Source organism: Acomys russatus, chromosome 25, assembly GCF_903995435.1.
Source record: "Acomys russatus chromosome 25, mAcoRus1.1, whole genome shotgun sequence".
NCBI lineage: Eukaryota > Metazoa > Chordata > Mammalia > Rodentia > Muridae > Acomys > Acomys russatus.
In genome coordinates this window covers 5,800,405-5,814,229 of record NC_067161.1, presented here as the reverse complement: position 1 = coordinate 5,814,229, position 13,825 = coordinate 5,800,405, and the positions used below count along the sequence as shown (strand labels likewise).

General features: G+C 51.1%; 3 pseudogenes; 1 reads left to right on the top strand and 2 right to left on the bottom strand.

Moving 5' to 3' along the window:
- Positions 1 to 245: 245 nt before the first annotated feature.
- LOC127208603 (nicalin-like) lies at positions 246 to 1,453 on the bottom strand (annotated as a pseudogene).
- Positions 1,454 to 1,503: 50 nt separating this feature from the next.
- On the bottom strand, positions 1,504 to 3,345 carry LOC127208602 (SH2B adapter protein 1-like; annotated as a pseudogene).
- Positions 3,346 to 8,586: 5,241 nt separating this feature from the next.
- On the top strand, positions 8,587 to 13,123 carry LOC127208601 (uncharacterized; annotated as a pseudogene).
- Positions 13,124 to 13,825: the final 702 nt, after the last annotated feature.

Here is a 13,825-nt window from a genome sequence, read left to right as displayed (position 1 = left end):
CCTCACATTTGGGTAGCCTCTTTGATCTGGTTTTCTGGGTAGGTACATCCCAAGAGTCTTGTCCCACTGCCAGATCGCATAGGTCTGGGGACAAGGTAGGCCACCAGATCTATGAGGGATGTTCCTCTGTGACGGACCAGACAGTGTCCCCAGTGGCCGAAGTGAGGACAGGTGGGACATGGCTCTCCTCCAGAGACGTTCAAGGAAATGGACAGAGGGAGGCTTCCCTGTGTCCTAGTGACCCATCAAAACCCTCTGTGGTTCAGTCTGGGGCTATGGGTGCCTGGGCCAGTCACTCCTGGGCCACCTGTGTACAGCACCTTGGCCTTGAGCAGCAGTCTCTGCACCATCTTGTACAGCACGTGGAAGTGCTGGACGGCCATGTACGCCATGTCAAGGTACGCCCCAACGCACACAGCAAGCAGCAGGTGGAAGATGGCTGGCCTGACCCTGTAAGCGTTCGTCACCTGCTTTAGCTGGTCACAAAAGATGAACCCGGGGTACCGCTAGTACACATCTGGTAGCAGCTCAGGAAGTGCTGCAGTGTACTCAGGAATGTGCCATCCTTGTGTAGCAGCTGGGCAGCCCGTGACTGGTTGGTGAGCCAGTCCACGCCTGAGTCTAACTTCTCGGGCTGAACCTGTATCTGCTCTGTGAACACCGGCGTACCCTGGTGGTGCCCCCTTCTCCATCAGGTCCTATGTCGCATGTGTGTGCTTGTACGTGTAGAGGCACAAGAAGAGGCAAGCCAGCTCCAGCAGCACTGAGATGTCACCCTTATTTGAGTCAGTACCCAGAGACAGCCACAGGCCACCTCAAAGGCATTCTAGTGAGCCACGATGACAATGGTGGGAAGGTCCTCACCCCCCCCCCCCAGCCCTGTCAGCTGTCCCTCCATACTGGTGATCAGCCAGTCCCTCACTGCCTGGCTCTGAGCTCCGTTGGTCACCATCTGCAAACAGTTGGCCATGGCCATGTGGAGCAGCACTTCAGTGGCAGAGGCAGAGAGCCCTGTGAGGCAGAGGTGGCCTGGGTCTGCTCATAGATGGACAACAGGACCTTGTCCTCCACGGCAAAGTACACAGGCACCACCGTCTCTATGGCCAGCATCTCAGGCTCCATCTCCATGAATTGCCAGACAACGTCCTGGGGCACGGCAGCCATGACACAGAACAGGATGATGACCATGGCGCCCGCTGACTGTTGCACAGCCTTCTGGTACTGCTCATAGGAAAAGTCCAGACGCAGCATCAGCATGCATATCCGCATCCACTGTGCGCTGCATTCTGTGTGCCGTGTGGCTGGCCCTGCGTGTTGCACTGCTGCATGTGGCACACGGCATCGCTGGTGGGCAGCGAGCAGCAGCACGGTGGGGCGGGATTAAGATGAAGCCTCCGGGCAGGCATGACACCTTCAGCATGTTCTCCAGCACCTCGCCCGACTCTTCCAGCATCCGGGCGGGCGTCAGAGGGTGACAGGAAGCAGCCGTGGGTCTGAGGACTCTCAGCTCAGCGTGGGCGACTGCCCTAGTCTAAGGGTTATCTGTCTTTTGGACTTCCCAGTCTGGATCCCTGGGTGCTGGAGGATGCGCGGACACAGGCAGTGATCCCATTGACTTTCACAGCAGTGGGAGTGGTCAGCCCTCCAGGCCTCCCACTGACGCTCTTTTCCCAGCAGCTTATCTTTTAGGGCTTCCAGGTCTATGACTTGCCCCTCCAGCATGGTGCACGTGGTCTTCAGAGCCTCCATTGTCTTAGCCAAATTGGTGGGCCACGGGGCGCCACCTTTGAGACCTGCCAACAGAGGCTGGCGATGGACACAGTCACTTGCTCCAAAGGGCTGGAAGGTGGAGGAGGCATGGGGCAGCATCGGTTTCCTTCGCACACCTCCTGCACGGCTCCCAGACTGTTCCCGGCCCTGCTGTTGCTGGGAGGGCACACAGCTGACGAGGACAACATCACTGGAGCCTCCAGACTCCAGAGGGATAAGGTGCACCCGGAAGTGCTCAAGCATATCGAAAATGGACAGGAACCACAGATGTCGGACCCCGCATTGACCCTCCGCACTCAGTGACAAGCGCAGGTGCTTGGCCTTGCCCTGGAAGTTGAAAGTGAGGACATATTCACGTCTTGTCTCACTCTGACATATCAAGAAGATACCATGTGAGCCGCTCCTTCCAGCACTAACTGGGCAGCCTTGAGTCAAGAGACCGTGCCATGGAACCAAGGATAGCCTGAGAGGAGCTGATCCCCCTTACCTCCCTCTGACTCTCCCTGAAACAGGAATGACCCTGTGGCTACTTCCAGGGTATCCAGGGGAGGGGAGGGAGTTGAGAGGGGATGAACTGTCCCTGCTGGGGGCCCCTCCTCAATAGGAATGCGAGGGGGCAATTCTGGAGGAAGCAGTTCCTTTGAGTCAAAATGGGAGGCAGCAATGGAGGCAGAGCTGGGGGACACTGATGGCTGGTCTGAGAGGTCCCCATAAGCTCCCTGTGACAGTTCGTCATTACTCTCACTGGGTCCCAGCAGCAGATCCTGGCTGGGCAGACTCTCTAAATGACTCAGGCAGGGCAACTCCAGGCTGTTTTGTGTTATCCTCTGTGAGGAAGGTGGTCGCAGGGGCCACGGGAAGGGTCATGGGATGGGGGCTGAGAGCAGGCCAGGGTCCTGGGCTTAGGAAGCGACACTTCTGCCGCCGAGGTTGCCCTTCTGTCCCTGATGTCAGCCCAGTTGCCCTTCCTCTGCGACCCATTCCTGCTGGGTCAGGGACAGCCTCTTCAGCCCTCCTTAAAATTCAGCAGCTCCTCCCTCTGTACCATCCCTGCTCCGCCCTTTAAGGTTCCCCCTCCACGACTTATTCTGAACCTCTCAAAGCGGTTGAGTCCATCTTTCCCTAGGGGAGGCGCCATCACTAGCCAATGCCCTACCAACTGTCCAGGCACCACCAGAGGAGTTTGGAGTTGCTGTTTCTACCTAGAACTGGAGGACCGGATGTGGTCTCCAGAGGCCCAGCTGGGGAGGGAGAGTCAACAGCCCTCAGCCATGACAGGATGTCTCGTACAGAACCTCTGACTGCGTGACCCACCAAACGGTGGGAGAAAGAAGGAAGTGGACCAGCCAGGTCCTCAGAAGATCGAGAAGGACCCAACACTGCTAGGGGTCCACCTACCCTGCGAGTCTCAGGGTCATGTGGTGGTGGCCTTTCCACACCAGGCCTCAATGGGGCCAAGACAGGAACAGAGAGTGAACCTGAAGGCAGCCTCTGCTCCAGACTCTTCATATTGTGAGTGGAGGGCCGGGTAGAGGTGAAAACAGCAGGCAAGATCCCAGGCAGCAGGCCGGGCATGGTGGCACACACCTTTAATCCCAGCGCTCAGGAGGCAGAGGCTGGTGGATCGCTGTGAGTTCGAGGACAGCCAAGGCTACACAGAAAAACCCTGTCTCAAAAAAAAAAAAAAAAAAAAAAAAAAAAAAAAATCTTGGGCAGCAGCCCTCGCACAGAACTCAGAACTCTTTCCAGCTTGGGGGAGGGGGTGCTGGTGGATCCAGAAGAAGGAAGTCTGCTCTCCCCATAGCCTGGAGAACTTTTTTCTCTGAACTTCCTTCCGGTTTCCACTCCTGGACTGCCAAAATCTGGGAGAGAGAGTAGGGGAGACACAGCCTCATCCAGGAAGGGGGGATCAGTTATAAGTTCCTTCCAGATGACAGGGTGGCCCGCGGACCCGGTACTGAAAACAACCTGTTTAATGGCCATGGTGGTTCTCAGGTCAAAGGTCCCAGTGGCTGGCCAACCAACTCCAAATGAGGGCCATTCGGAAGAACAGAAAGTAATCATTTTGCCTTTCTTTTCATTTCTTTTCTTTTTAAGATCTATTTATTATTATGTATACAGTGTTCTGTCCACAGGCCAGAAGAGGACATCAGATTATATTATAGATGGTTGTGAGCCACTATGTGGTTGCTGGGAGTTGAACTCAGGACCTTTGGAAGAGCAGGCAGTGCTCTTAACCACTGAGCTCTCCAGCCCCCATTTTCCCTTTCTTGACCACCAGTGACATGTCATGCGTTCTAGTCCTAACTTCAGTCCAACGGTCGGTAACCACAGTCAAAGGAGTAGACTCCATCTGTCCCATAGTCAGATCAAAGTCCAAAAAGATCGTCAGTCCTAGTCCACAAGTAAACACAAAGATACAGACAACCAGAACAGCTCGCCACTGCCACTGATGAGGAAGAAAACAAACCAGTGGGCGGAGGCCTGGATATCCGCCAGACACAAGGCACCCACACACCAGGTGGAGAGGAATTGTCTCAATTCCCTCCGGGAGATCTGGAGCGCCCTCCAGACTCCTTCCAGCAGCCGTCTCAGCCGTGCTGGCGGGGACACGAACCCCAACTTCAGGCTGAGGGACTGTCACCCTCACAGGCGTTCCTAAACAAAGTGAAAGCAGAACAGATCATCAGTGACACAGAATGAAACAGAGTAAGACAACACAGAGACAGACCGCGGTACCTGACAGACGCTCCAGCGATCCTCTGAGCCGGGTCCTCTCTTCTCAAATGGCCAAATGCACCAAAATGTGAGACTCTGATCGGGAGAGTCTATTCCCGGAAGCGACCAATGAGAGGCAGAGGCAGTTTGGATGCAAATGCAAGAAGAAGTTTATTGGGCCAACACAACGGGAGAGGCAACCCTGAGTAACAAGAGCATTGAGTTCTTATACTTTTCTTAAAGCCAGATTTGTAAGAATCCTATTGGCTACTTAACACGACCTTTAATTCTATTGGGTAGTTCTAAAACTATGCCTCAGCCTGGAGGTGATGTTTTAACTGTCTCGGGGTGGGGGCGAGTGGGGTAGTAAGTTCCGGTTTGTGCAGGCTAGAACTATCAGTTCTGCAGGGTGGAATTCCTCAGGGCTACAGGGCCTGTCCCCTTTTTGACCCTGCTTCAAAACAGAGTTAGGCTGGATCTCTCACAACCATTGTTTCTCTTACCCAGTCATCTAATGGAGCTCCTCTTTCCTTTAAGGGTCTAATTGCCCTTACATTCCGTGTTAGCATTCCCATGTGCCACAATGAGTTTCAATGCCTGTTTGGTGTCAGCATCTGCTATTGCTCTATCTAGCGCTGATCCCAATCTCTGCAAAAATTTTGTGAAGGCTTCCCCAGGGCCCTGAAATATCTTAGTAAAGGGAACGGTTATCCTACCAGGTTCCTCCACCATGTCCCAAGCTCTTAAGGCTGCAGCATGACATTGTTCGATCACTGTATCATATCAGACTTCTTCTTCTTGTCTTTTTTTTTTTTTTTTTTTTTTTTTTTGGTTTTTCGAGACAGGGTTTCTCTGTGTAGCCGTGGCTGTCCTGGACTCGCTTTGTAGACCAGGCTGGCCTTGAACTCACAGCGATCCACCTGCCTCTGCCTCCCGAGTGCTGGGATTAAAGGCGTGTGCCACCACGCCCGGCTCCGGACTTCTTGTCTTAAGTCAGCGTATCGCCCTTCCCCAAGCAATTGCTCCTTACTAACATTTATGTCCCTTCTCCTATTTTCTTGTTCTCTGCCTGCCTTTACCACCATGATAATCATTGCAGTTGTTGTGGAGCTTCTAATACCGCTGAAACCAAACTTTTCCAACCCTGGGGAACAAGTCTATGCTGAGTGGTCCAGTTACTCAGCATGTGTTTAATGAAAGTGGAATGTAAAACATACCTGACGACAGATTCCTCAAAATGTTTTAAATCTGACATATCTATTGGACTCCATGCCATTTCATCATAACTCTCAGCACCGTGTGAGCAGGCACGCGTCTTACAGTAACTGGAAAAGCTGATGGTGACTGTGTGGCTTTGGAGGGTTCCTCTCTGGGAACATTTTTCTCCTAAGACTCTTTTCTTTTTCGGCTGTCCTGTTCCTTTATTTACAGGCTCTCTGGCTTCCTGTTTCTCTCTGCCCCCTTCCACAGGATGGTGTTCTGAGCACCTGGTCCATGGAGCACGATGGGGCGACAACAGTGGGAAACACTTGCTCTCAGTTATCAGGTTTTTCTCCTTTATTGACAGTGCCATTTGTCTTCTATTTGCTTCAATCTCTACCTTCAGATTTTCTAGTTGTACAGCCAACTCTGCAGTCCTTTCCAGAACGATGGGATGTACTGACCCTTCCAGTTTTTGCATCTTATCAGTCTCTCTTCCAATCTTCTAAAAATGTAATACAGTAAAAGAACCAAGAAGAAACAAACAAACAAAAAATTCCCTCTGGGTATAAAGCAAGAAAGCACTTTGCCACAGCAGCTGGGATTTTGCTGACACCCTAAAAGAGCATTGCTATATCTTGAAAACCTGTATCTTCCCCTGCAATGTTAGAAGTTAAGTTACCCATGATGTCCAAAGCACCTTGGGTGCCACCTGTAGGCTCAATTTTCTTAACAACTATATTTTATTATGAACTTATTAAATGAGCCTACCTCCCTTAAAACCCAACTAACCTAAACAATAGGAAAAAGAGATTAAAGAACACAATAATGAAACCTTAAGGATATTAGTTCCGAGGAACAATTCTCCTGGCATAGTCAGTTAGGACCTCAGCAAACCAACAATCCCACCAAAGTTGCTGCTGGAACCTGGAGCAACCGGAAGCCTCAGCTGGAGTCCAAAGCCTTGAAGCCTCCCCTGGAGCAGTTCTCTCTAGGAGCGTCTAGAAGTGTTGATGAACAGCCAAAACAATCCCAAGTCCTCTCCTCCCCGGCCTCTTGTTTTGGGCTCAGATACATATCTCCTCTTAGAGTCTCTACTAGGATGTTTTCAGGGGGCAACATCCAAGCTCCCCCACAAAGTGGTTTGACTTCTAAAGGGATAAACATCCTGCTCTCTCACTAGTCTGTTTCTTATCCCACACTTGGGATCAACACAAAAACATGTTTCTCTCTCCTGCAGAAAGAATGTAAGACTGGTCTGCCAAGTAGGCAGAGGCAGGCAGAGCTCTGGGAGTTCGAGGCCAGACAAGGCTTCCTGGTAAGACCCTGTCTCTCAAAACAGAGTTTAGTATTTAAAAAAAAAAAAAAAAAAGCATACTATGGGGCTGGAGAACTGTCTCAGTAGCTAAGGATACTTGCTGCTCTTCCATGGGACGCAGATTACACTCGCTCGCAGCCACCTGACTGAAACTCCAGTTCCAGTGGATCCTGCATGTATGTGGTGCGCATAGATGCATGCAGATAAAAATAAAAATATTAATAAGTAAACATTAAAATGGGGCTAGAGAGATGGCTCAGAGGTTAGGAGGACTGATTGCTCTTCCAGAGGTCCTGCGGTTAATTCCCAGCAACCACACGGTGACTCACAACCACCTATAGTGTGATCTGGTGCCCTCTTCTGGCCTCCAGGTGTACATGCAGGCAGTTTGAGAAGAGAGGACCCGGCTCAGAGGATCGCTGGAGCGTCTGTCAGGTACCGCGGTCTGTCTCTGTGTTGTCTTATTCTGTTTCATTCTGTGTCGCTGATGATCTGTTCTGCTTTCACTTTGTTTAGGAACGCCTGTGAGGGTGACAGTCCCTCAGCCTGAGGTTGGGGTTCGAGTCCGCGCCAGCATGGCCAAGACGGCTCCTGGAAGGAGTCTGGAGGACGCTCCAGATATCCAGGAGGGAATTGAGACAGTTCCTCTCCACCCGATGCATGGGCGCCTTGTGTCTGGTGGATATCCAGGCCTCTGCCCACTGGCTTGTTTTCTTCCTCGTCAATGGCAGTGGCGAGCTGTTTTGATAGTCTGTATCTTTGTGTTTACTTGTGGACTAGGACTGACGATCTTTTTGGACTTTGATCTGAATATGGGACAGACAGAGTCTACCCCTTTAACTGTGGTTACTGACCATTGGACTAAAGTTAGGACTAGAGTGCACGACGTGTCACTGGTGGTCAAGAAAGGGGAAATGATTACTTTCTGTTCTTCCGAGTGGCCCTCATTTGGCGTCGGCTGGCCAGCCACTGGGATCTTTGACCTGAGAACCACCATGGCCATTAGACAGGTCACTTTTGGTATTGGATCCGAGGGCCACCCTGCCTAGGTTTCTTACATTGTTATCTGGAAGGAACTTACCACTGGCCACCACCACCCCCCCCCCCCGCCCCATGGGTTTGCCCATTTCTCCCTCATCCAATCCCACAGGTTCTTGCCTTACAGGAGCGGCAGCCCAAAGAAGAAACTCAGAAACCTGCTGTTCTCCATGATCCTGAGACTACAAACTTTCTGCTTCTAGATCCATGTCCTCCATACCCGCTGGTCCCCAGGCCGGCCTCTCTCCCTCCTCCTTTCCCACCAGCTCATCTCCATCACCTGCTTCTCCCGCCACTCCTCTGGAGCACCCTGAGACTAAAGCCAGTCCAGGGATGATCCCCACTCCTCCCCTTACACCTCCATGCTTTAACCTCCACTCCCCCTGCAGCCCTGGCAGACCCCTGATCACTGGCCACCAGGACCTGCAATGGGAACCCAGAGCAGACAGGCCCTGTCACCTGATTGCACGGTGACCCTTCCTCTTAGGGCTTTGGGCGTCCCAGATACCCAAGGTCACCAATTTATGCTATATTGACCCTTCTCATCTTCTGATTTGTACAACTGGGAGGCCCAACACCCCCCTTTTTCAGAAAATCCTCAGGGCTTCACTAACCTTATAGAGTCTATCCTGTTTACCCATCAGCCCACTTGGGATGATTGTTAGCAGCTCTTACATATTCTTTCCACAGCCAAAGAAAGGAAACGCATCCTGCTGGAGGCTGGAAAGAGTGTGCCGGGTGCAGACAGGAACCCATCTCAACTCCTGGCAGACATCAACGACGGCTTCCCTCTTGGCAGACCCGTCTGGGACCCCAACGCCCCCGAAGGTAGGGAGCACCTGAAAGTCTACTGCCAGGCTCTGTTGGCAGGTCTCAAGGGTGCGGCCAAGCAACCCACCAATTTGACCAAGGTAAGGGAAGTTCATCAGGAAAAGGAAGAATCCCCCGCAGCCTTCTTAGAAAGACTTATGGAAGTGTTTAGACAGTCCACCCCATATGATCCCAGCAAGGAAGAAAACAAGGCCACCGTCACGATGGCCTTTGTAGAGCAGCCTAGCAGAAATATCCATAGGAAACTTCAGACACTGGAAGGACTACAGGACAAGACACTTAGAGAGATAGTGCAGGTTGCTGAGAAAGTCTACAATAACAGAGAGACGGAGGAAGAAAAAGAGGAGAGAAAGGAAAAGAAAGAGATGGAAAAGAAATAAAACGAGAAAGGTGCCAAGAAAGAAATCTGCAGATGATTTTAGCTACAGTAATTAGGGAAGGCAAAGGAGAACATCAGGAAGAAAGGAAGGGATGCATGCCTCTCAAGAAAAACCAGTGTTAAAAAAAGAAAAAGAAAAAGAAAAACCAGTGTGCCTACTGTAAGGAAGAGGGCCATTGGGCCCGCAACTGCCCAAAACAAAAAGAGTCAAAATCACCAACTTTGTCAAGATAAACCTCGTTCCAAGGTCTTGGCTTTGGAAGAGGACAGTGACTAGGGGGAACAGGGCTCAGATCCCCTCCCCGAACCTAGGGTAACCTTAACAGTGGAGGGGAAACCTATCCAATTCCTTGTTGATACGGGGGCGGGGGGAACCCAACACTCTGTGTTGCTCTAAACCAATGGACCCATATCCAACAAAAAATCTTGGGTTCAAGGGGCCACAAGGACCAAACAATACTCATGGACTACCCGAAGAGTGGTGGACTTGGCCACGGGCTGGGTATCCCACTCGTTCATGGTCATCCCCGATTGCCCCTACCCCCTACTGGGATGAGATCTTCTCACCAAGATGGGGGCCCAAATTCATTTCCTCCCCGACAGTCCACAAGTTAAGGGGCCTACAGGACAGGTATTCCAAATTCTTACTGTCAAACTGGAAGATGAGTACAAGCTATTTGAACCTAAAAGTCAGCCAGTTAAACAGGGCAGGTCTTACTGGCTAGAAACTTACCCACAAGCTTGGGAAGAAACTGCAGACATGGGTAAGGCAACACACCGACCTCCGGTCCTGGTAGAATTGAAGGCACAGGCAACCCCTGTGTCTATAAGACAGCACTCAATGTCCCAAGAAGCAAGGGACGGAATTCAGCCTCACACTGATCAGTTGTTACAACTTGGGGTGCTCCACAAATGCCAGTCTGCTTGGAACAGCCCCCTCCTCCCAGTTAAAAAACCGGGCACCCAGGACTACCAACCCATACAGGACTTGCGCGAGGTAAACCGGAGAGTGGCAGACCTTCACCCCACAGTACCCAACCCGTACACCCTCTTGAGTTCTCTCCCACCTACGAGGGCCTGATACACAGCATTGGACCTCAAAGATGCCGCCTTCTGCCTAACCCTGGCACCTCAAAGCCAAGACTACTTCGCCTTCGAATGGAAGAACCCTAAACAAGGACTAACTGGACAACTCACGTGGACAAGACTTGCTCAAGGGTTCAAAAGCTCACCCACCATCTTTGAGGAAGCCCTACACCGGGATCTGGCCGCCTTCCGAGACGCCAACCTACAGATAACCTGTTACAGAATGTTAATAACCTTCTCACGGCAGCTGAGTCTGAACGCGAGTGCCTATGAGGAACAAGAAGGCTCCTCTGTGAATTGGGGTACCTGGGGTATCTCACGCACCTCAGCGAAGAAGGCTCAGATCTGCCAGAGAGATGTAAAGTACCATGGGTATTTACTCTGGGATGGACAAAGATGGCTCTCACAGGCCAGAGAAGAGACTATGCTCCATGTACCTCCTCCAAAGAGCCCAAAACAGAGGAGAGAATTCTTGGACACTGCCGGGTTCTGTAGCCACTGGACACCTGGCTTTGCAGAACTAGCAGCCCCTCTCTATCCACTGACTAAAAATGGTCACCCTTTTACCTGGGGTGAACAGGAAAATGAAGCCTTGAAGACTATCAAACAGGCGTTACTGCCAGCACCTGCCTTGGGGTTGCCAGACCCCAACAAGCCATTCCACTTATTCATGGCAGAAAACAAGGGCATAGCTAAAGGGGTCCTAACCCACAGACTGGGACCATGGAGGAGAACAGTGGCATATCTATCCAAGAGGTTGGATATAGTGGCAGCGGGGTGGCCCCCTTGCCTCTGCCTTACTGGTCAATTATGTGGACAAGCTGACTTTGGGTCAAAATCTATCTGTGTCAGCCCCCCATGCCTTGGAGAATGCCTCTGGACAGATAATTAACAAATGCTCGGATGTCTCACTACTAGACTCTTTTGTTAAATGCAGACAGGATCACCTTGGCACCACCAGTGGGCCTCAACCCAGCCACCCTACTCCCGGACCCTGAAATGGACATCCCAGAGCACGACTGCCAGCAGGTATTGGCTGAGGCCCATGGATGCCGCAAGGACTTGACTGACCAGCCCTTGTCAGAAGCTGAGGCTACCTGGTACACACACGGCAGTAGCTTCCTCTTGGATGGACAAGGGCGAGCAGGAGCAGCAGGTGGTAGATGGACGTGATGCTGTTTGGGCTAAAAGTCTGCCGCCTGGAACCTCGGCACAAAGAGCTGAGCTTATAGCCCTTGCCAAGGCCCTGGGACTAGGGAAAGGTAAATGGATCAGCACCTGCACCGACAGCAGATACACATTTGCAACCGTCCACATCCATGGAGCCATCTACCAACAGCGGGGTCTCCTGACCTTGGATGGGAAGGAAATCAAAAACAAACAGGAGAGCCTAAATCTACTCCAAGCCCTACACCTACCTCAAGAGGTAAGCATTATACACCGTCCAGGACATCAAAAGTCTAAGTCTTCAATAGCACAGGGGAACGATATGGCCAAGCGAGTGGCCAAGGAAGTGGCCACACAAACAGAAGCCCTTATCCTAACCCAAAAACAAAACAAGGACTTTGACCCTTGCTGGGACTGGACTAAGGGATGGCCTCCCCTAACCTACACAAAAGAGGATGAAGCCCAAATTACTGGGTATGCCACCAACTATCGTTTGCCTAAAGAAGGGACACTGGAAGACGTTAAAGGGAGAAACTATTCTTCCCCAAGAACAAGCAACTGATTGGATAGGACAGATGCATAAATGGACTCGTTTAGGCCAGAAGAAACTAATTGAAACATTAAAGGATCACAGATGTTCGTCCCAGACCTCAGGGCCGTTGTAAATGAGGGAACTAGAAGCAGTGTATATTGCCAACAGGTAAACAGCTGTAAGGGCTACAGACAGCAGGGAAAATGTCCCAGAGGGGACCATCTCGGAGTGTACTGAGAAGTAGACTTCACTGAGATCAAGCCTGGTAAATACGGCTCTAAGTACTTGCTGGTTTTCATCGATACTTTCTCAGGCTAGGTCGAGGCCTTTCCCACACAGCAGGAAATAGCCACCACGGTGTCCAAGAAGATTTTGGAAGAGATCTTCCCACGGTCCAGGGCACCTAAGGTAATACGGTCTGATAATGAACCAGCCTTCGTGTCTCAGGTAAGTCAGGGACTGGCTTCCACCTTGAGGACTAACTGGAACCTACATTGTGCATACCATCCCCAAAGTTCAGGACAGGTAGAAAGAATGAATAGAACCATTAAAGAGACCTTAACTAAATTGGCCTTAGAGACTGGCGCAGACTGGGTGGTGCTCCTTCCTTTGGTTCTGTTCCGAGTTCAGAACACCCCTTACTGTTTTGGTCTCACTACCTTTGAAATCATTATATGGGTCCCCCACACCATTGGTAGCCACGGGACCCAACTTGGACCTCTCCAAACATTATGACAAGGACATAATGTCTAGACTTCTGGCCCTACAGACTATACAAAAGGAAATCTGGTCCCAACTCTCTGCCCTCTATGCTCCAGGGACTCCCAACATCCCTCATCAGTTCCAGATAGGAGACACAGTCCTCGTCAGGAGGCACCGGGCCACCTCGCTGGAACCCCGCTGGAAGGGACCTTACACTGCCTTACTGCCCACTCCCATTGCCGTGAAAGTTGATGGGATCACCGCCTGGGTCCCCGCATCACACGTGAAACTGGCTCTAGCACCCGTGGATCAAGACTGGGAAGTTCAAAAACCAGACAACCCTTTAAAGCTGAAGTTGTGCCACCGCCACCTCCCTGAGTAAAAATGAAGATCCTGCTGATGTTTGTGCTATTAACCCCTCTTCTAACTGTATGTAGAACTGCACCAAAGTCACCCCTTTCATCCATGCTCACCTGGATGGTCATGTCACCCACCGGGGACACTGGCAACATCCCACTGGTGGCCTACCTTGTCCACCTATGCAAACTGGGGGTGGGACAAGACTCTTGGGATGTACGTGCTACTTTTGTTGCTCACCTTTGGGCCTTGCATTTTAAACTGTTGAGTAGCGTTTATTAAGGAACACATTAATACTGTTCAGATTATGGTGCTTAGATAATACTGCTTTAGACATCTCAAACTCTCATATAACCTGTTTCATGATTGAAACAGCTACCCAAAGAAAGTGGGGAATGAGAGATCCAACCTAACTCTGTTTTGAAGCAGGGTCAAAAAGGTGATGGGCCCTGAGGAATTCCACCCTGCAGGACGACTGATAGTTCTAGCCTGTACAAACAGGAACTTACCCCACCCGCCCCCACCCCAAGACAGTTAAGACAACAAGGTCCCCTCTGACCCTGAACACCTCCAGGCTGAGGCATAGTTTTAGAACTACCCAATAGAATTAAAGGTCATGTTAAGTAGCCAATAGGATTGTTACACATCTGACTTTAAGAAAAGTATAAGAACTCAGTGCTCTTGTTACTCAGAGTCGCCTCTCCATCAGGTGCAGGAGGATCCGGTC